General features: G+C 37.2%; 1 long non-coding RNA gene across 1 annotated transcript in view; it reads left to right on the forward strand.

Annotated features, from left to right (window-relative positions):
• Nucleotides 1–21,934, forward strand: part of LOC138923965 (uncharacterized) — a 93,386-nt gene that overhangs the window by 64,471 nt on the left and 6,981 nt on the right. Inside the window, exon 2 of the long non-coding RNA XR_011438345.1 lies at nucleotides 13,126–13,265. This is a non-coding gene — a long non-coding RNA (uncharacterized lncRNA). The remainder of the gene's footprint in view (nucleotides 1–13,125; nucleotides 13,266–21,934) is intronic.

Genomic DNA, 21,934 nt, shown 5'->3' on the forward strand with positions numbered 1-21,934 from the left:
TGCTGGGGCTATTTGGAAACAAGCATTACATTTGACCTCTACCTTAAAGCTGCTCTCAAAAATCAACTGAAAAAAAAATCAACTTCAAGAGGACTGCTGATCAAAATGTGAAAGCAAATCAATATGACTTCTGGAAGATAACACAGGACAGTATCCCTGAGAGCTCAGTAAATGACTTCTTAAACAGGCCCCAAAATGCACACTCTAAAATCAAGTGTGAAAAAGAACAAATGAAACTAACTGTAAATCAAATTGCAAACAGCGAAACAAAACGAATTTTTCGAGTAAACACAGTACCCTGACTATACATACTTATACAGTTTTTCTAGAACATAGACATGAGTATAAGTTGTCATTAATAATTTAAGCAGAACACAGAAAAATCAACAGTTTTAACCTTGTTCTAATGTTACTTCTAAATCATAACTAGAAATTTTCTTCTAGAAGAATACACACTACTACTCCAGGAGTTTGTAGTATTTTAGTTCAGTCAGTCATCTATTCAACAAATACTTGGCAAGTGCAAACTAGATATGAAGATTATAGCTACTCAGGTAATAAATGGAAATCATGGAAAGACAGTGTATCAATTATCCATTGCCACAATAATGTCCCAATGCAAACTATAAAATTTCAATCACATTCATTCATTTAGTTTATGAGTTTGTGGATTAGCAGGGATCAGACAGACATGGCTAGATGGCTCTGCTTCAAAGCATGGATCTGGATGGGGTTTCTCTGAAGTTGGCTCTCAGATGTCCTCTCTCATATATTCTGCATGTGCTCATTCTGTGGTCCTGGTTGAGGAGCAGAAGCTATCTGGAGAAGGTCTTCTTATGAAGATGTCAAGAGTTGCAAGGGGTACGCCCCGTTGCAAACACATTTTTGCTACCTGATAGCATTCCATTAGCCACAGCAAGTCACAGGGTTGAACTCAAAGTCAAGGTGTGGAGAAGCATACTCCATCCACTTAGTGGGAGGGACATCAAAGTCACAGGCGAAAGGATCTAGGTAAAGGGATGATTAAAGAATTGGAGCTATCTAGGTAGTCTATTACCGGCAGTTTGACCACATAATACTACATATGTACGATTGCATAATTCTAACAGTAACCACAGTATGGCAGCATGACTCCAGTTTCTGTAGAGGCAAACATGTATTGAAGTGTTTATAGGAGTAAAGATTTATTAGTCAATGAGTTAGGGCACTTGTACTTTTTATTTTAAAGATTATAACATAGTTTGACTAAATTCTGTTTATCCTATTAGAACCCATGGATAAATTGTACTGTGTACTAGTTTTCACAGTTATGTTTGAAACTAACTGGTGTTTGGCCTTGGCAACTCACATCCTCCAGTTTCCTTTCTAGCTGTCTCTGATGAAGCACAGTATCTTTCTTAAACTGTCGCATGATTTTACTTCAAAACCATGATTTTACTTCAAAATCTAATTGTCTTCACAATTGTGCTAATTAGCTCTTTTTTATGTATAATTTATCCTTCTCATCCTACCTATTTTGATCATACTGACTAAAGCCAATACAAATAATGAATATTTACTAACATCATAAAATAATCAACCAACCAAATTGCCATATGGCATTTAAAGGAATGCCAAACATCTCCATAGTCTTTCCCTGAGGCTTTTGAAACAGATTAAATATCCCACAGATCTTGGGCTGCTTTTTTTTTTTTTTTTTTTTTTAATATAATCCTTTCTTAAGGCTGGAGAATGGATTAGATGAGGTCCATGGCCAGAGTGATTCATGATAATACCATGATGGATGAGAACTGACAGTTTACAACTTTTTTTTTTTCAGTTGTCTTAAAAAAAATAACTGGAAGTCAGTGTCTAGCATGGCTGCCAACCCAGTAAAAGCAGCAGGCAAAACATTAACAAAAACAGATGACAAATTCCCTGTGGAAATGCACTTGCTTGGCAGCGACTATAGGTAATGTCAATGAACAGGCAAAGCGGGGGTAGGAGCCTGCAGGAGGTGACGCATCTAAGTGGATTCCCACACTTACTGTAGTCTGATGTGTTTCTCTTCAGCCATAATATAGACAGCTTCATCATCAATTATATCATATCATAAATCAATCATAAAATAATAGTAAGCTACTGTGATTTAGATAAAACTTGTTTCAAAATAAAATATTTAGCTGTTTATTTATTTTTACTTAGAAGCATGTTTAAATAATTCATTTCCCTCCCCTTTCCCCTAGGCTATGTCAGTTTCATCTTTTATCACGTTCTGTTAAATGTCATTTGCTGACAATAAAGAACATGGTATATTTTGTCAAATTGAAAACAACTTTGTCATTGGAAATAAAAGAGATTGTTAAAATAGACAATTATTTCATAGGTTAAATACTTCTAAACCCATTACTTTAAAAAATGAGAATTTTAAATTAACAGCTCTTAAATTTGGTTAAGAGTTAGATATGTTAATAGTCTTTCAGAAGTAATGTAAGTGGCCTGTGAACATACTTGTGACAAATTTTCGTCTAGGTAGCAAAGACATTCAAAATATAAATGAATTAGACTTTAGGCAAGTTACTGTGCTTCAGTTCTCTCTCTTTTATTTTTTTTTTTATTAATGTTATAATAGATTACAACCTTGTGAGATTTCAGTTGTACATTTTTGTTAGTCATGTTGTGGGTACACCACTTCCCCCTCTGTGCCCTCCCCCCACCCCCCCTTTTCCCTGGTAACCACCGATCAGATCTCCTTATCAATATACTACATTCCACCTATGAGTGGAGTCATATAGAGTTCGTCTTTCTCTGACTGGCTTATTTTGCTTAACATAATACCCTCGAGGTCCATCCACGTTGTTGTGAATGGGCCAATTTTGTCTTTTTTTATGGCTGAGTAGTATTCCATTGTGTATATATACCACATCTTCTTTATCCAATCATCAGTTTCTGGGCATGTAGGCTGGTTCCACGTCTTGGCTATTGTAAATAATGCTGCGATGAACATAGGGGTGCAACGGACTCGAGATTTCTGATATCAGGTTCTTAGGATAGATACCCAGTAATGGGATGGCTGGGTCATAGGGTATTTCTATTTTTAACTTTTTGAGAAATCTCCATACTGTTTTCCATAGTGGCTGTACCAGTTTGCATTCCCACCCACAGTGTATGAGGGTTCCTTTTTCTCCACAACCTCTCCAACATTTGTCACTCTTGGTTTTGGATGTTTTTGCCAATCTAACGGGTGTAAGATGATATCTTAGTGTAGTTTTGATTTGCATTTCCCTGATGATTAGCGATGATGAACATCTTTTCATGTGTCTATTGGCCATATTCATATCTTCTTTTGAGAAATGTCTGTTCATGTCCTCTGCCCATTTTTTGATCGGGTTGTTTGTTTTTTTGTTGTTAAGCAGTGTGAGTTCTTTGTATATTATGGAGATTAACCCTTTGTCAGCTAAGTGGCTTGTGAATATTTTTTCCCAATTAGTGAGCTGTTTTTTTGTTTCAATCCTGTTTTCCCTTGCCTTGAAGAAGCTCTTTAGTCTGATGAAGTCCCATTTGTTTATTCTTTCTATTGTTTCCCTCAACTGAGGAGCTACAGTGTCCGAAAAGATTCTTTTGAAACTGATGTCCAAGAGTGTACTGCCTATATTCTCTTCCAAAAGACTTATTGTCTCAGGCCTAATCTTTAGGTCTTTGATCCATTTTGAGTTTATTTTGGTGTGTGGTGAAAAAGACTGGTCAATTTTCAATCTTTTGCATGTGGCTGTCCAGTTTTCCCAGCACCATTTGTTGAAGAGACTTTCTTTTCTCCATTGTAGGCCCTCTGCTCCTTTGTCGAAGATAAGCTGTCCATAGATGTGTGGTTTTATCTCTGGGCTTTCAATTCTGTTCCATTGATCTGTGGACCTGTTTTTGTACCAGTACCATGCTGTTTTGATCACTGTAGCTTTGTAGTATGTTTTGAAATCGGGGATTGTGATTCCGCCGGCTTTGTTTTTCTTGCTCAGGATTGCTTTAGCAATTCACGGTCTTTTGTTGCCCCATATGAATTTTAGGATTGTTTGTTCAATATCTGTGAAGAATGTTTTTGGGATTCTGATTGGGATAGCATTGAATCTGTATATTGCTTTAGGTAGTATGGACATTTTAACTATGTTTATTCTTCCAATCCATGTGCAAGGAATGTCTTTCCATCTCTTTATGTCATCGTCAATTTCTTTCAAGAAAGTCTTGTAGTTTTCATTGTATAGATCCTTCACTTCCTTGGTTAAGTTTATCCCAAGGTATTTTATTCTTTTCATTGTGATTGTGAATGGGATTGAGTTCTTGAGTTCTTTTTCTGTTAGTTCATTGTTAGTGTATAGAAATGCTACTGATTTATGCACGTTAATTTTATACCCTGCTACTTTGCTGTAGTTGTTGATTATTTCTAATAGTTTTTCTGTGGATTCTTTGGGGTTTTCTATATATAAGATCATGTCGTCTGCAAACAACGAGAGTTTTACTTCTTCGTTACCTATTTGGATTCCTTTTATTTCTTTTCGTGCCGAATTGCTCTGGCCAGCACCTCCAGTACTATGTTGAATAGGAGTGGTGAAAGTGGGCACCCTTGTCTTGTTCCTGTCCTCAGAGGGATGGCTTTCAGTTTTTGTCCATTGAGTATGATGTTGGCTCTGGGTCTATCATATATGGCCTTTATTATGTTGAGGTACTTTCCTTCTATACCCATTTTACTGAGGGTTTTTATCATAAATGGGTGTTAGATCTTGTCGAATGCTTTCTCTGCATCTATTGAGATGATCATGTGGTTTTTGTTTTTCATTTTGTTGATGTAGTGTATCATGTTGATTGACTTGCGGATGTTGAACCATCCCTGTGTCCCTGGTATAAATCCCACTTGATCATGGTGTATAATCTTTTTGATGTATTGCTGTAATCAGTTTGCCAAAATTTTGTTGAGGATTTTTGCATCTATGTTCATCAGTGATATCGGCCTGTAGTTCTCCTTCTTTGTGTTGTCCTTGTCAGGTTTGAGGATCAGGGTGATGTTGGCTTCATAGAATGTGTTAGGGAGTTCTCCATCTTTCTCAATTTTCTGGAACAGTTTGAGGAGAATAGGTATTAAGTCTTCTTTGAATGTTTGGTAGAATTCTCCAGAGAAGCCGTCTGGTCCTGGACTCTTATTTTTGGGGAGGTTTTTGATTACCGTTTCTATTTCCTTGCTTGTGATTGGCCTATTCAGATTCTCCATTTCTTCCTGATTCAGTTTGGGGAGATTGTAGGAGTCTAGGAATTTGTCCATTTCTTCCAGGTTGTTCAATTTGTTGGCATATAGTTTTTCATAGTATTCTCTTATGATCTCTTGTATTTCATTGGTATCTGTTGTGATTTCTCCTCTGTCATTCCTAATTTTATTAATTTGTGATTTCTCTCTTCTTTTCTTGGTGAGTCTGGCTAGGGGTTTGTCAATTTTGTTAATTCTTTCGAAGAACCAACTCTTTGTTTCATTGATCCTTTCTATTGTCTTTTTTGTTTCAATATCGTTTATTTCTGCTCTTATTTTTATTATTTCCCTCCTTCTACTGACTCTGGGCTTTGTTTGTTCTTCTTTTTCTAGTTCTGTTAGGTGTCGTTTGAGGTTGCTTATGTGAGGTTTTTCTTGTTTAGTGAGGTGGGCCTGTATTGCGATGAATTTCCCTCTTAGGACTGCTTTTGCTGCATCCCAAATGTTTTGGTATGTCGTGTTCTCATTTTCATTAGTCTCCAGATAAAATTTGATTTCTTCTTTAATTTCTTCAATGATCCATTGTTTGTTGAGAAGCGTGTTGTTTAGTCTCCACATTTTTGCACCTTTCTCTGCTTTTTTCTTGTAGTTGATTTCTAGTTTAATAGCATTATGATCAGAAAAGATGCTTGATATTATTTCAACTCTCTTGTATTTATTGATGTTTGCTTTGGTTCCCAAAATATGGTCAATCCTTGAGAATGTTCCATGTGCACTTGAGAAGAATGTGTAACCTGCTGTTTTTGGATGAAGTGTTCTATATATATCTATTAAGTCCATCTGGTCTAATTTTTCATCTAATTCTATTATTTCCTTGTTGATTTTCTGTCTGGATGTTCTGTCCATTGGTGTTAATGGTGTGTTGAGGTCCCCTACTATTATTGTATTGTTGTTGATGTCTTCTTTTAGTTCTATTAAGAGTTGCTTTACAAATTTTGGTGCTCCTGTGTTGGGTGCGTATATATTTATAAGTGTTATGTCTTCTTGGTGGAGAGTCCCTTTTATCATTATATACTGTCCCTCTTTATCTTTCTTTATCTGTTTTGCTTTGAAATCTACCTTGTCTGATATTAGTATAGCGACACCTGCTTTCTTTTGTTCATTATTAGCTTGGAGTATTGTTCTCCATCCCTTCACTCTGAGTCTGTGTTTGTCTTTGGGGCTGAGGTGTGTTTCCTGGAGGCAGCATATTGTTGGATCTTGTTCTTTGATCCATCCTGCCACTCTGTGTCTTTTGATTGGGGAGTTCAATCCATTTGCATTTAGAGTGATTGTTGAGATGTGGGGGCCTACCACTACCATTTTGTGTCTTGTTTTCCGCTTTTCTTCAGTTTCCTTTGTTTCTCGTCCCATGGTTTAATCTGTTCTGATGTAGAGCTGCTACTCTCTGTTGTTGTCCTTCTACTTATCTCCTCTGCTCTTGGTTTTGTAGCCCCTTTCCTTTTTTGGATTTTTCAGGAGTGAGGGTTTTCCTGAGGATTTCCTGAAGAGGAGGTTTTGTGACAATGAACTCCCTTAATTTTTGTCTATCTGCGAAAGTTTGTATTTCTCCATCGTATTTGAAGGATATTTTCGCTGGGTAGAGAATTCTCGGCTGTAGATTTTTGTCCTTCAGATTTTTGAATATATCATTCCACTCTCTTCTAGCCTGTAAAGTTTCTGCTGAGAAATCTGCTGATAGCCTGATGGGGGTTCCTTTGTAGGTTAGTTTCTTTTGCCTGGCTGTCCTTAGTATTTTCTCCTTGTCGTTGACTTTTGCTAGCTTCACTACTATATGGCGTGGAGTTGGTCTTCTTGCATTGATAAAGTTTGGAGATCTATTGGCTTCTGTCACCTGAAGATCCATCTCCCTCACCAGATTTGGGAAGTTCTCAGCCATTATTTCTTTGAATAGGCTTTCTGCCCCTTTCTCCTTCTCTTCTCCCTCTGGTATACCTATAATCCTTACTCTGCATCTCCTAATTGTATCTGATAATTCTCGGAGAGTTTCTTCATTTCTTTTTAGTCTTGCTTCTCTCTCCTCCTCTGCCTGCAGCAATTCTATATTGCCATCTTCCAAATTGCTAATTCTTTCCTCCATATTATCGGCCCTACTGTTCAGAGCATCTAGATTTTTCTTAATCTCCTCTATTGTGTTCTTCATTTCCAATATTTCTGTTTGGTTCTTCTTTATCGTATCAAACTCTTTTGTGACGTAGCTCCTGAACTCGTTGAGTTGACGGTCAGAACTCTCTCTTAACTCATTGAGAATTTTAATGATGGCTGTTTTGAAGTCATCATCATTTAGGTTATATATCTCATTTTCTTTGGGATTGTTTTCTGTGTATTTGTTACTTTCTTTCTGTTCTGGAGATTTAATGTATTTTTTCATATTGCTTGATGTTGTTGATTTGTGCCTCCGCATGGAGATAGAGTTTAGTTGCTCCTTTCACTTGTTTCAGCTGCTGCGGTGGGGGAGCAGCTGTTTATACTGCACCAACCAGGAACCCTGTCCGCAGTTGCTAACTGGGCCTGGGCCCCTCCTCGTAGCCACAGTGGCCCTTTGGATTCCCTCCTCTGCTGTGGGGGCCGTCACAGGGGGGCTTCAGGCTGCTGGTGCCTACTGTTGCAGCCCACCTAGATGTGCTCTCTCCTTGGGGTCTGCAACGGTGTTATGGGCTTTTCCAGTGGCCAGGGGTGGGATCACTTATATTTGTCGCTCCGTTGCTGTCGGCACCCACAAAATCTCACTTGTCCTCTATGGGTCGCAGGAGAGCTATTGGCATCTTCTACAGTCTGTGGTTAGTTCACCTAGCTATGCTGCTTTTGCCCTGGGGTCTTCCAGCCTTGTGGCTGGTGGCTGGGTGCCTTCTACTGGTGCTGTGCAGAGGCTTTCCCTAAGGCTGCTGTGAGCCTGTAGGGTTTCCCCCTAGGCTACGAAGCTGGGTCTCTGGAACTCCCCCCAGCCCCAGTCCTCTCTGAGATCTCCGGCTATCCCTAGTCCCACGGGGCGGGCAATGGCAGCTGGGGTTCGCCCCGCCCTCTGGGATTCTCTCCGGGCCTCTCCCGGAGCCGCGAATGCTCGGCGTGGCCCCTCTGCTAATGGCAGACAGAGAGCTTTGTCTGCTGCCCAGGCGGAACTCCGGCGCTTCCCGTCCGGGTCGCAGAGCCGGCCTTTGAAACTTCCCCCAGCCCCGGTCCTCTCCGAGATCTCCGGCAATCCCTAGTCCCACGGGGCGGGCAACGGCAGCTTGGAGACCTCCGTACCCTCCGCGACTCTCTCTGGGACCCTCCGGGTGCCGCGAACACCAGTTGGGGTCTCCCCGCCAATGGCGGGGAGAGACTCTCCCCGTGGGCTCAGGTGTGCAACTCCAAAGTTTCCCTCTGCGTTTAGGAGTAATTGCGGGGGGTTTAGGTAGGGTTCTGGTCACCTGTTTCCACCGTCGCTCCTCTGTTGTGTGCTCGCTTCTGCCCTAGATGTGTGTAGATCCTCTGGGGGCGTCCGTTGGAAGAAAGCCGCTTGCAGGTACTAGGCTGCTCGTCGGGTCAGAGAGTTTTCACCTATTTCCACATCCTCCCAGAGGAAAGTCCATCCACCTTCCGATGTATAGTCGCGTGGGTCTCTCAGACGTCCTGAGATGCTGTCTGGATATCCTTTGTCAAGCGATAAGTGTCCAAATAATTGTAGACGGGAAGGGGGAGAGACAAAGAGGACTCTCAGTTCTCTCTTTTATAAAAGTCACTAATAGTGCCTGTCTTAGACAATTATGCTGAGAATTAAATAAGATAATATATGAAAATCACTGGCATGGAGTATATACTCAGTATTTATTTTAAAATGCTATTATTAGTACAATTATTATTGCATATATTATTAGATACTGTAATAAATATCAAGTCCCTCTTTTAGATTCAGAATTTTATCATAGTAATCAAATTTAACAATTGGATAGTACCTGCTTCTATACAGCATATCAAAATCAGAAAATATGACTAATGATTATGCCTTTTAAGGAAGTGTTGGTGCATGTGCCACCTGCCCCTTTAATCAAAGCTATGGAACACACACAGACACACACACACACACATGCACACACTTTTGCTAGTTTATATGTTTTTACAATTTATTGTTAGTTTTTATCTTGTTAGCAATCTTCAGCATTCTTCTGGCTTTTCTCAACTCTCCACCACCTATAAGTAAATAAAAGAAATCGTAGAGTTGGAGGAGCTTCATAATCACTGAAAAATAGGATTGTTTGAGATGTCAGTGATTGAGGAGATAGGGAAGTGGGAAGATATTAAATGTATGGCAAATAACACGTCTGACTACAATAAGGAAAAGGGAAAATGGAGGTGAGAAAGCAATCAGAAAGAATGTGTTCAGTGCTCATATATGTCTGTATTACTTTCCTATTGCTGCTGTGACACGTTACCACAAACTTGTGGTGTAAAGGAATGCAAATTTATTATCGTACAGTTCTGGAGGTCAGAAGTTTAAAATGGATCCTCAGATCTGTATTCCTTCTGGAAGCTGTAGGGAAGAATCTTTTTCCTGTCTTTCCCAGCTTTTAGAAGCCTCCTATATTCCCTGGCTCATGACCTTTTCCTCCATCTTCAAAGCCAGCACCATAGCATCTTCTCTCCTCTCTGACATTTGCTTCCTTCCTTACATCTTGTTTTTCTGATTCTGATTCTCCTGCCTCCCTCTTAGAAGGACCTTTGTGATTACGTTGGACCCATTCAGATAATCAAGGATAATCTTTCCATCTCAAGACCCTTAATTTAACCTCATCTGCAAAGTCTCTTCTACATGCAAAGCAATACATTCGTAGGTCCTAGGGTTTAGGATGTGGACATCTTTGGGAGGGTATTATTTGTGTTATCACAGTGTTACATGCTTTATGAACCACTATGGAAAGCAAAAACGTAAACACATTTAAAGTGCTCTGTTTAATCAAACTCTTGACTCAGTGAGGATTGAAAACTAAACGTAGTGTGAGGTTGGAGATGTGGCAAATGGGAGCAAGAGTAGAGAGGTGTCCTTTGCCAAAGGAAAAGCATCTTGAAGACAATCTGGAGAATAAATTCTGAACAAAGCCCATTTTCTTTTAAGAAAGAAAGAAGAGGGAAAGAAGAGAAGGAGGAAAATAAAGAAACATTAAAAATCTCTGCCATGCAGACATAGTAGCAAGACAAATTGAGAAAAACTGTAATACATAGGGAATTTTTGAGAACTTGAGCAATTTTTCAGAAAGTGCTATAGATATTTAGTTTAGAGAATATAGGCAATATTAGAGAATTTGCTATGTTATGTCTACTTGTATCATTAACCATTTCATTTTTCCTTGCATGATATGTACCTACAAATATGACAATACAAAAGCTTAGTACCTTTCCTTTTAGAATGTTTGCCACTCTCTAAATGAGCAATTGGCAGACCTAGAATGGATTAGTTAATGCTTTAGCTCCCTTGTGTCATACCGTCATCCTGTGTAGTATGTCAAGGTAGAATGCCAAAATGATGTACTGGGAGTGTGTATACACACACGTACACATGCACACACACACACACATGGCTAGCCACAACTCTTCATGTGCAAAGGGAAATGTAGATAGCGAAAATGCAACTTTATTAAGAAGCCATTATTTGTTTAACATAGCATTTTATATTGCTAATCCAAAAATAAATGTCCAGTGTAAATATGGCAGTACAATTCTGTTTTCTGAAATTGATGTTTTCAAGTGAATGGTATTCACTATGAGGTTTTAAATGGTGAGGTCACCCCAGTTGCCATATGCAGGTAAGAAGGGAGCCAAATGTGAGTCTCACTATTGTTCTCTGATAGGATTTTATGATGAAATAAATGACCTTGTTAATGAGATAAATTATTTTATTTTCCAGGAAAATACCTGAAATCCAGTGTCAGTTGTGTTTGCCAGACCCTATTAGAACAAATTAAACATCAGGAAATCCTAAATATGTGAAAGTAAAACATTGTACCCCCAAATTTAGAGATGCTCAATGTATTTTAGAAATAGTGATCACATTTAGTGATAATTAGTAAATCCTATAGTGATTTGCTTGTGTTTATTCTTTTCAAGCTGAATTTTAAGCTATTGAGCATATTCATGAAAAAAGTAAACTTTTTTCTATGTTTATATCATTATATTACTATGTCCATAACCTACAAAAAAAAGATACGAACTAATGTGGTTCAGTAATTATTGAATATCCTTAGGACTGTGGATTTTATGAAAAGGTTAGAACACCTAGACTTTCCCTACATCTAATTTGTCATCTAAAACTTAGTTTGATTTTGTGAATCAGAGAAGACACATTATGAAATAAGTAATTCGCTAGACCGCTCTGAAAGGTCACTATATAAAAACCCAGTATATGTAATGTTTCTCTTTCTACAGCATACACATCATAACATACCAAATAATTGATAAATATAGTGCAATAAAATAAAACAGGATACAAAATCTTACTAAAATAATGACTCAGAATCAATATATTTAAAACAAAATTTTTATTGTATAATTGACATTATATTAGTTTCAGACATACAGCATAATGATTCAATATTTGTATAGCAAAAAATGATCACCACAATAAGTTCAGTCAACATCCATCACAATACATAGTTACAAAGGTTTTCTTTTCTGGTGATGAGAACTTTCAAGAGCCACTCTCTTAGATACTTTCAGATATCCAATACAGTGTTATTAGCTATAGTCATCAAACTTTACATTATAGCCCCGTGATTTATTCATTTTATAAGTAGAAATTTGTACCTTTTGACCCCCTTCAATCCATTTTGCTCTCCCCCATTGCCCACCTCAGGCAACCACCAAGCTGCTCTCTATATCCATGTCCAAATGATTATTTAATGGCACATCAGGTGCTTCGTGTATACAGATGAATTCACCATCAAAGATGTTGCTTTTTTCTGATCAACACAAGCAAACCTCAATCACGTAGTTTCCCAGAGGTTCATGGAAGAGAAAGTGTTTTGTAACACTCAGTGTTCTTGTTATGTTCTAGGCATTTCTTAATGTCCTCAGGTATATTAACTCATGTAATCCTCATAACAAACCTATAAGGTAAGTAAATCACTATTCCTATTTGCAATTGAGAAGAATAAAGTCAATAGAGGATAAGTAACTTGCTCAAAGTCATTTAAGTAGTAGTTGAACTCAGGCAGTCTGCTTCCAGGAGCCATGCAGTTAACTGTCTTTCTACATAGCCTGTCCGGTGTAGTAACATCTACATGGATGAAAAACAGTGGAAAAATTTTATTGTTTACTTATGTCGTTATTTTAATTTAATAGCAGTTATTTTGGGATCAAATTGAAAAATACATGGAGAAATAAATATTACCTACTGTCAGCACTGGCTTTACCAATGCTAGCTGAATAGGGAGGCTATAGAGAATTTTCTAGTCAGACATTCAGCATATTGCTTTATATATCATACATTTCTCTTTTCCATTTCCGCATTTCCAATCTTGGATTCTGTCAGGTCAGTTGTGGCATTTAAGCAATTTCAAGGTGTAGTGAACCATGAACTAAATTTCCATAAGTATTCTAGATGGAAGACAGTTAAAATAAAGACGTCTACAAAAGTGAGTGCATGTAAACACATTGATTTTAAAGCCTCTCTCTGTAACTATGCTACCTTTTGGATATAAATCGTATCGAGTTATCAGGCAGTCATAGCATAGTATTTTCGTCAATGGTTGCTTAACAGTATACAGCTTAATAATAGGCACTGTGGTAGGAATAAAACTGGTACTTCTGAGGGGTGCCTAGATGTGGGCTCCTAATTTGTTTTTCATCATAAACAATGTTCTCTTTTCCCCCATTCTCTTCAGTGGCAAAAGGAAATGCAATTCCCTGTTCGAATACTCTCAGCAGAAGCCTCCGTCTCTGCAGACATCTGCGATGTGTGTACTGAAGTGGTTGAACATCCTTGGATTACCCATGATGAGAAAGTGCTTTCTATGAAACAAAAGTTAGTTTCTCACTCTGGCTTTATTCACACTCTGGATTGGAAAGGGTTGTTTTAAGATGTGACACACATGCTTTACCATCAGTTTACATTTGGAAAAAATAACCCGCGCAGTATTTATGGCATATTGGCAGATACCAGTAAGGGGGGCATCACTTTTAAAGGTTGAAATTACTTCTTTAAATATCCAGCATACATTTATACTTGAATGATACCTCAGCTAATATATAAGCTTTTGCGTAACCATTGCAGTAAATGTAAAATATTTTTCACTTTCCCCCAAACCTTGAATTTATTTACAAAGCTCTATCACATCCTGTTGACTTGAGGAAGTGAATTAAAATGTTTACTAATGTCATTAATGAAAATGAGGCCGTGACAAATGGAGATGCTTGTGACATGGATCATTGTGCTAATGATCAATATCCGTAGGTTCGTCGAAGTTACAGCTCTTACAAAAGAAAATTAGCTAATGCCGATTACAATTTATCAAGGTGCCATTGCTAGTAGTGTGCTGTAAATGCATTAATAATAGCTTACAACAGGTTTGAATGTAAAAAGGTCCAAATAGCCAATTTTGCAAATGGGATGCTAAATTGGAATTTAAAGTAGTATGCAAATAACTGAGACACATGAGATAGCAGTTTGAAATGAATAGTTTATATTTTTTTCTTTCCATTAGTTAACTGACACCAGTTTTGTTCAGAATGATTTGGTCAGAGAAAGTCAAATTTGGTAAATTTGGAAGTTTATTCAAAGCTTAATATATGCTGATAATTAGGATTGGATATCTATAAAGAAGAAACATGATGTTAAAGTAAATATATTTTCCTATGGGATTACTTAGAAATCAAGCTTTTTTAAGTCATTGCTTTATGAGACAAGGCATAAAATCTATAAAATCTTGAAATATTATCATGAAGTCCACTTTAAAAATTGTTCTAATAAGCCTGCATAATATTCCTACAAATGGATAAAAAATTTAAGTTCAATGATAGTTCATATAATTGGATTTATTGACAGATATCCTCATATGTCCCCTGCTTGGCTTCTCAGTGTTTTTATAATACAACCAATTCCCTAGATTAAAATGGGTCTCTTAATCCTCAAGTGGTTTCTGTTTTCCAATTAGACCCTGACAGATACTCATGCTAAGGTTCTTGTATTGGGATACTAACAATGTATAGTCATTCAGTGCATAATGACATTTCGTCAATGACAGACTGCATATACGACAGTGATCCCATAAGATTAGTACCATACAGCCTAGGTATATAGTAGGCTATGCCATCTGGGTTTGTGTAATTACACTCTAGGATGTATGCACAACCTAGAGGAGTTGTCATTAGGAAATTACCTAATGACGCATTTCTCAGAAGCTATCCTCCTTGTTAAGTGGCCTATGACTGTATAGAGAACACAATAATGGCCTCCTTGTAAGTGGAAAAAAGCATGAGCACGTGTCTCAATCTACCATAATACTTATTGCTACTGTATTTCTAACCATCCTTCAATCTACTCTGTTATCATGAGGTGTTTCCTATGACAGCTTGTCATAGAAAGATAGGTCAAATCTGGTTTACCATGGGTGTGCCTGATACGTTAGCATCAGACAGAAGAGAAATACTTCTGCAGTTCAGATCCATTCAGAATGTGGCTCTGAAGGAAAGAATTCTTCTAATGGGCAGGACTTCAGGCCAGACACCTAATACTGGAGGAGAGATAGCTAGTGGTATAGACCTACACTGATTAGTTAGCAGAGGTTTGGTATGTTCGTTAGAACTTGAGCAAAACGAGGCTGATAGATAACAGGTAAGAGGGCCTGGCTTCAGCATCACTAAAATGTTCCCTGTTGGCTTTTCTTCGTAATCCTGGGCTGAGGAGAAACTAGGCTCAGTGAAAGTAATGGGAATCATAGAACTTGGAACCTATAGAGGCCATGAGTCAATGCTTAATTGACTGAAGCTCATGGACAGAATTATTGTAAATAAGGAAAGAGTCAGAGTGCCAGCCAAGGGACCTGGGCCAAAGAAACTTGGGAAGATGGTTGATGGAACATAATAGTCAAGGGGAAAAAGTGATGGCCAGCCAAGAGGAGTACACCTAAGCTTGTACTATGGGAAGATAGCAATGATGAACTACTGGGAACCTAAGGGTAGTCACCCCTATAAAGTGTCACCACCCCTTTCCTAGTTTCCTTTCCTGAGATAGTTTTCACACTTGGAACCCACTGAATAAAGAGGAAGCCTCATCTCCAGGAAAAAGGAACCTGCCATACCACAGTAATTATAAATGATGATGATTCCTTCAGCCCTTCCCCAAAGGTATCTGTGGCCATTAACTTGGGTAACTACACACTGGGGAAAGAGAGATACTCAAACATTTCAAGGATGATTAGACACAGGGTCCAAGGTGATACCCAGAGAACCAAAGTGTTGTCATGGCCACCTGTTAGAATGGGAACATGTGAGGTCCAGCCACTAGATGGAATCTTGGCTTACATTAGGTTTGTAGAGTGTCCACTAGGTCTGTACGCCCACATGGTGATGTTTACCCAGTCCAAGAGTGTATAATTGGGATTGATTCACTTGGTACCTGGAGTAACCCTAAGTTGTTGTGGAATATGGGCTATCATGATTGGGAAGGCCAAGTGGAAACCTCTGAAATTATCCCCTTTCCCTGGCCAACATAATAAATCAATGATATTGTTAGGAAGAGCATTGATAAGATTAGTGCCATCCTTGAGGATCTAAAGGATGCAGGGATGGTAGTCCCCATCATACCTTCAATTATATCTCCATTTAATACATCATTCTAGCCCCTGCAGAAATCAGATGGACCTTGGAGGATGAGGGTAGATTACTCTGTACTGTATCAAATAGTCTCAATTGCAGTTCCCATGCCAGGTGTAATATCTTTGTTAGAACAGATTAACATGTTCTCTGATGAATAATGTGTAATTACTGGTTGGGGATTACTTCTTTTGTAATCTGATTGGAAAAAAGTGTCAGAAAGAGTTCATATTCAGGAAACCAATACAGGTTTACTGTTTTGCATCAGGACTATATTGACATTCTTGCCCTCTATGATAGTATATTTGAAAGAGATCTAGATCGAGTCAGCAAAATATGGCCTGCCACCTCTCTTTGTAGCGTATGTATATGAAGAATAGTCTTTACATTTTTAAATATATAATGTACAATTTAAAAAACACTGTCAACTTTTGAGTGAGTAAATCTGCTCAGTTTTCCCTCTTAGCCTGCAAAATCTAAAATATTTACTCTCTGATCCTTACAGAAAATATTTGCTAATTCCTGATTTAGACTAACTTGTCTTCCTTCATAGATCAACTACATTAATGATATCATGCTAATTGAGTCAGATGAATAAGACATGTTATACGTTTTACAAATGTAACTTTAAAAAATATGTGAAAAATAACCATGGTAAAACTATGAGGGGCAAAGTTAACGAGGTAATATTTTTCATCTTGGTTTGAGATTTTTCTTATGGAAGAAATAGACCCTGACTCATAATAATGTTAGGTTTGGTTACTCAAAAAGTCTATAAAAACTTGTTTCTTTGGAAGCTTCCAAAGGTAATTGTGGCCGAACATATTTTAGAAAAATGATGTATTGCCCTGTTTGGAAGACTTTATAGAATTTGTTTTTTTGTTTTTATCCTAGTTTTAAGATTTTAACCCACTTTTGTCTTTTCGCTGTCCCCCAAACATTCACATTTTAGTTTCCATTTCTCTTGTGAAAACTTGATTCTCCAATTGTATTATTTTGGTTAGTTTAGGGGCGTTGTAATTGATACAACCAACTCTTACTTTTCATTTTAGCCTAAGCATTTGTAAACCATCTTATCTTCTCAAGTACCTTTCACTGTTATTTTCCCATTTTGGGGAATTTTCCCTGATGTTATTGTTGTTTTTGCAAGTTTAAATATATAGGAAGATTTGGCAATATATTAAAAAAAAATGTTTGTAGTCTTTTTTTGACGTCTTGCTAATACGTACATATATATATACACACAACACTTGTGTACATACATATATATAATGTTTTCTTAGTTTTCTCTTTAATTTTTTCTTTGATAAGCCTTGTAATACATGTTTACTATATATACACAGATACAAATGTAAATATGTATATACATATATAATGTTAGTTTTCTTAGTTCAGCTTGCATCTCGAAGAAAAGAGCATGCCCTGTTGTAATTCGTGTGCCTCAGGAGACTTCAAGATGTATTCACCTTGCCAGATTGCTTTGCTTCCCAATTACATGTCCCTTTTCTTAGTCTCAGATGATTTTTAATTGCCCTAAATAATCTTTGTTGAATTCAAAGATGCTAATAATTATTTCATTTGTATAAATTGCCATTGGAGGCAAGTTAATAAATTTAAAAGAAGTAATAAATTTGCAGTTTGAAAGAAAATGGATTAAAGAAGGCACACGGGGTAAAAGTTGTGACTCAATAAAAAAAGATGACTTTAAATGAGGGATGAGTATAATGAAAATCACATTTTATTTTCAAAAACAACTTACAAACTAAAAGCTTTCAGAGAAATGTAATCTAGCCAAGAATCAGTACAAGAGAGCTGTAAGGTGGATTTCACAGGTATGCATTCTCAGGGCAAAATGAAAACCTCAAATTGGAACACATAATTAAAAAACACTAAGTTACTAGGACTTTATCAGAAAACAAACAAAGATGAGAATAAGTATTTGCCATGAGTTTGTGTTTTTCTTTTATTTTTACTTTATCCATGCTACCAATAAATAAGTTGGAATAAAGAAAAGTTGCTATTGCAACAACTGTCTTCTCTGTATAACTTAGAAAAACGATTTTTTCATTGAGACAGTGTGGATGCAGTTATAAAGACATCAACATTTTCTTCCCACAGTTTGAGTTCTCACTACTTTATATTGACCACTTTTTAGTAAGCATCATTTGTAAAAAACAGCAAGAATTTTGAGAAAGTGAGAATTTATATGACTTGCTTTAGTGGGAAACCTGATAAAAATATGTTTTAGCCTATCCACCATATTTTTTTTCCAGTACTACTATAAAAAAACTAGGGAGGGGTGAGGGAGACCTCAATATATAGTAATATTAAAAAAGTTGGCAGGTGCCAGCCCAGTGACATAGTGGTTAAGTTTGTGTGCTCTGTTTCAGCAGCCTGGGGTTCATGCGTTCATCAAGCCATGCTGTGGCACTGTTCCACATACTAACTAGAAAAGACTGGCACAGATGTTAGCTCAACGATAATCTTCCTCAAGCAAAAAGTGGAAGATTGGCAACAAATGTTGGCTTAGGGCCAATCTTCCTAACCAAAAATATAATAAAATGAAAGTTGGCAAATTCTCTCCTGAAAATTAAAAAAGTATAAAATTAGGCAAAATGGTTGAAAATCATACTATATTCTCTGGAAATAATCAAACAAACAAATTGAGAGGCATGCATTTATAAAAACTGCTAGCAATTTTGGAAGAGTGGTAAAGTCTGTGGCATTCTTTCCGGGTACCACTCTAATCAACACCACCCAACTCAGGCAGCAAGAAGGTAGTGTTACCAGGGTAGATCTGGCCATCGAAATCAGCAGTCATGTTGCCAGAAGGAATGTATTCTATTTGGGGCAATAAGTGGAAAGTTATACACTAGTGACGTTATCAGTAAAATTTGCTAATTATAGGAAACAGAGGGGAAACTCACATATCTGTTAGCCAGAAGTTGCAGTCAGAACTGGGGCAAGTGGCATACTTGACAGTTTCATGAGGAGAGCTTAGAAATAAGAGGTACACACATAACCATCTGAACCTGCCTGACTGATAGAAAAGTCCACACATATGCAGGGAGAACTGAGAGCGCCTGGTATACAGTTAAAGCCAAGGCAGATTGGAAAACTGGCTGAAGTTTAAATGAGCTCCCCAAGAAACACATAGGGCCTGAGGCTTTTGAGTACAATATATGCCCAATCATTAGCTGACTGCTAAAATATAAAATAGAATGAGTAATGTAAAATAAATGGCTGATACTAAGAAAAAATAAAAGGCAGTAGAAACTGACCTCAAGTAAGCCAAATATTGGACTGAACAGACAAGCATATCAAAGCAATTGTTATAAATATGCTTAAAGTATTGAGTGACACCATGTTTGAAAAATTAAAGAAAAAAATGTTTATAATGGTTTAGCAAATAGGGAAACTCAAAGGAGAAATAGAAATAAAACAGTGGGAATTCTAGAATTGAAAAATAGAATTCTGGAGTTGAAATGAAAATTTGCTCAATGTGTTCAATGGTAGGTTTGAAATATCAGGAAAAAAATAATGAATTAGTAGAAAGATAGATCAGTAGAAATTCTTCAATCTGAAGAACAAGGAGTAAAACAATTGAAGAAAAATAGGCGGAAGTGGGTAGAAACACTAGCTATTTCATCTTTAGATTAGAATAAATCTGAGGGCTGTTCTACACGTTCTGCCAGAGTTCCCGAGAGGCATTGAGCTCCCTGATAACATTGTTTTTATTGGCTCCCTTCCGCTCCCTAACTTGCTTCCCCAATAATCTGGTGTTGCTGGGTTCATCCCCCAGTTAAACTAATCGTCCTCAACTACTTGTAAGCTTTTAGAAGATCCCAAACCTACATAATAGTATATAAAACAACCTATAATTATACTTAAATTATTTGCCTACTTATTTATTGTCTGTGTTTTTCCATCAGAGTATAAACAGCATGAGGGAAGAGATCTTGTTACTCTAAATTCTTTGCTTTCATCTAAACAATTAGAAAAATCCTTGCCATCATAGTAAATGCTTTGCTAAACTCTTGTTTAACCAGTGAGTGAGCACATAGTAAATATCCACTTGTATTTTTATTGGGCTTCCTCTTATTCTATTTCCTCTAGTCTTTCCTTTCTGTTCTTTAAAATGAAGAAAGGTAAAATTCATTCTAAACTGGTAGATGGCCTCTGTTAAAGCATGAATGGCTCATTGGCCTTTGTTTCCTTTAGCTTTTAAAGGTTCCTTTCAGCTCCCCAAAATCTTCTATTCCAGAGTTAGAGGATTCTTTTATCTTAAGGAATAATCCCCGGTAAAGCTTTTTCAACCCAACCTGAAAATCACAGCTTGGTGGAGCTACAAAGGAAAATTTTTCCTCCAAAGACAACTCAGCACTTGTGAGAAATGCTGCTTTATCTTATTAAAGACTGATCATCTCTACATGATAAAAGCTGTGTAATTAAAATTCATGGTCTTGTCTGTAAAAGGCAGAACCATAGGGATAGAGAACAGAACTGTGTTTGCTGGGATAAGAGTAGGCGGGAGGGTTGGCTACAAAGCAACAACATGAGGGAATTTTTTGCATCTTGACTGGAGCGTAGATAACAAGACTTCAGGGGCTTGTCAAAATTCATACAACTATACATCAAAATAAGTGAATTTTACTCAATTTACATTAAAGAAATCATAGTCTGTAATATTTTTGACACTGTCAATGTTGGCAAAGTCTCCTAATCAGTTTGAAAAAAGAAGTGTGTAGAAATTACTATCTAAGGTCAACTCGATGAAATTTACCAGGTTTAGAAAATAGCCAAAAATCATGTTCCATAGTAAAAGGCATTTGGAATATCTTCTCTATTCAGTACTATCATTTTGAATATTTTAAGCTGGACTGAATATATTCTCCCTTAACTTATTTTGATCCTCTGTCTCTCACCTTACCTATAATGTTAGTGAGGTTTATAGGATTGGAAAAGCTAAAAAGCAGCAGATAACTCCCTCAGTTTTAAGAGCTGTAGAGTGTACAGCTTTATCTCACCTCCATTTTTCTTTTAGGAATGACTGTTTTTTCTAATTATATTCCAGGACATTAGAAGATTAGAGACATTCTGAAACCAGCCTTGATTTATCTCTCTCTCTCTCTTACTATTTCTCTCTCTCTTTCTCTTTCTCTCTCTCTCATCTCTCTAGGCTTAATAAAGACCAAACAATCACAAAATTAAAAAGAAAGAAAGAAACCACTGTTAAACTAAGATCTGCTTATAAGCACCTTACAGTTTTTAAATGGAATTAGATCCCAAAGGGACACATTTGGCTGTGAAGGCCAATAAGGACTGCAGTTTTGGTGACCGTCACACAAACAGTGACTTCTAACAGGCATCATGAAAGCACAAATCTTTAGATTTGAAGCAGTTTTTTTAACCAAACTTTATAGTCCTACGATAATCATTTTTTATTGTGTAGTTATAAGATTTCCATAAGTTAGGGTTCTCTAACCAGAGATGTAAAATACTTCAGACAACTATTGCTGAAAAATATTTCGGAAAACGATGCTATATATTTGACTTTACTTATATCCTTTCCTGAGAAAAGGTTCTCAATTATTTATAAATTAACTTATCAGTAGTGATCCAGTTATCTATTGCTGCATAAAAACTCTCCCAATTTAGTGGTTCATACCAACAATACTATTATTTCTCATGATTTCATGGCTTGGGTGGTTTCACGTGACTACATTCAGCTAAAGGATGGCTAGGCTGAAAGGTCCCTCACAGTTGTGGCACCTGGTGCTGGATGTCCCCTGGGACACTCTCAGTTCCCCTCATATTCTAGTCGGTCAGATTGTCATTCTTAAATGGCAGTCTCAGGTTAGCATTCCAAGAAGGTAGAGG

Source organism: Equus caballus, chromosome 4 (genome assembly GCF_041296265.1).
Source record: "Equus caballus isolate H_3958 breed thoroughbred chromosome 4, TB-T2T, whole genome shotgun sequence".
NCBI classification, from domain to species: Eukaryota; Metazoa; Chordata; class Mammalia; order Perissodactyla; family Equidae; genus Equus; species Equus caballus.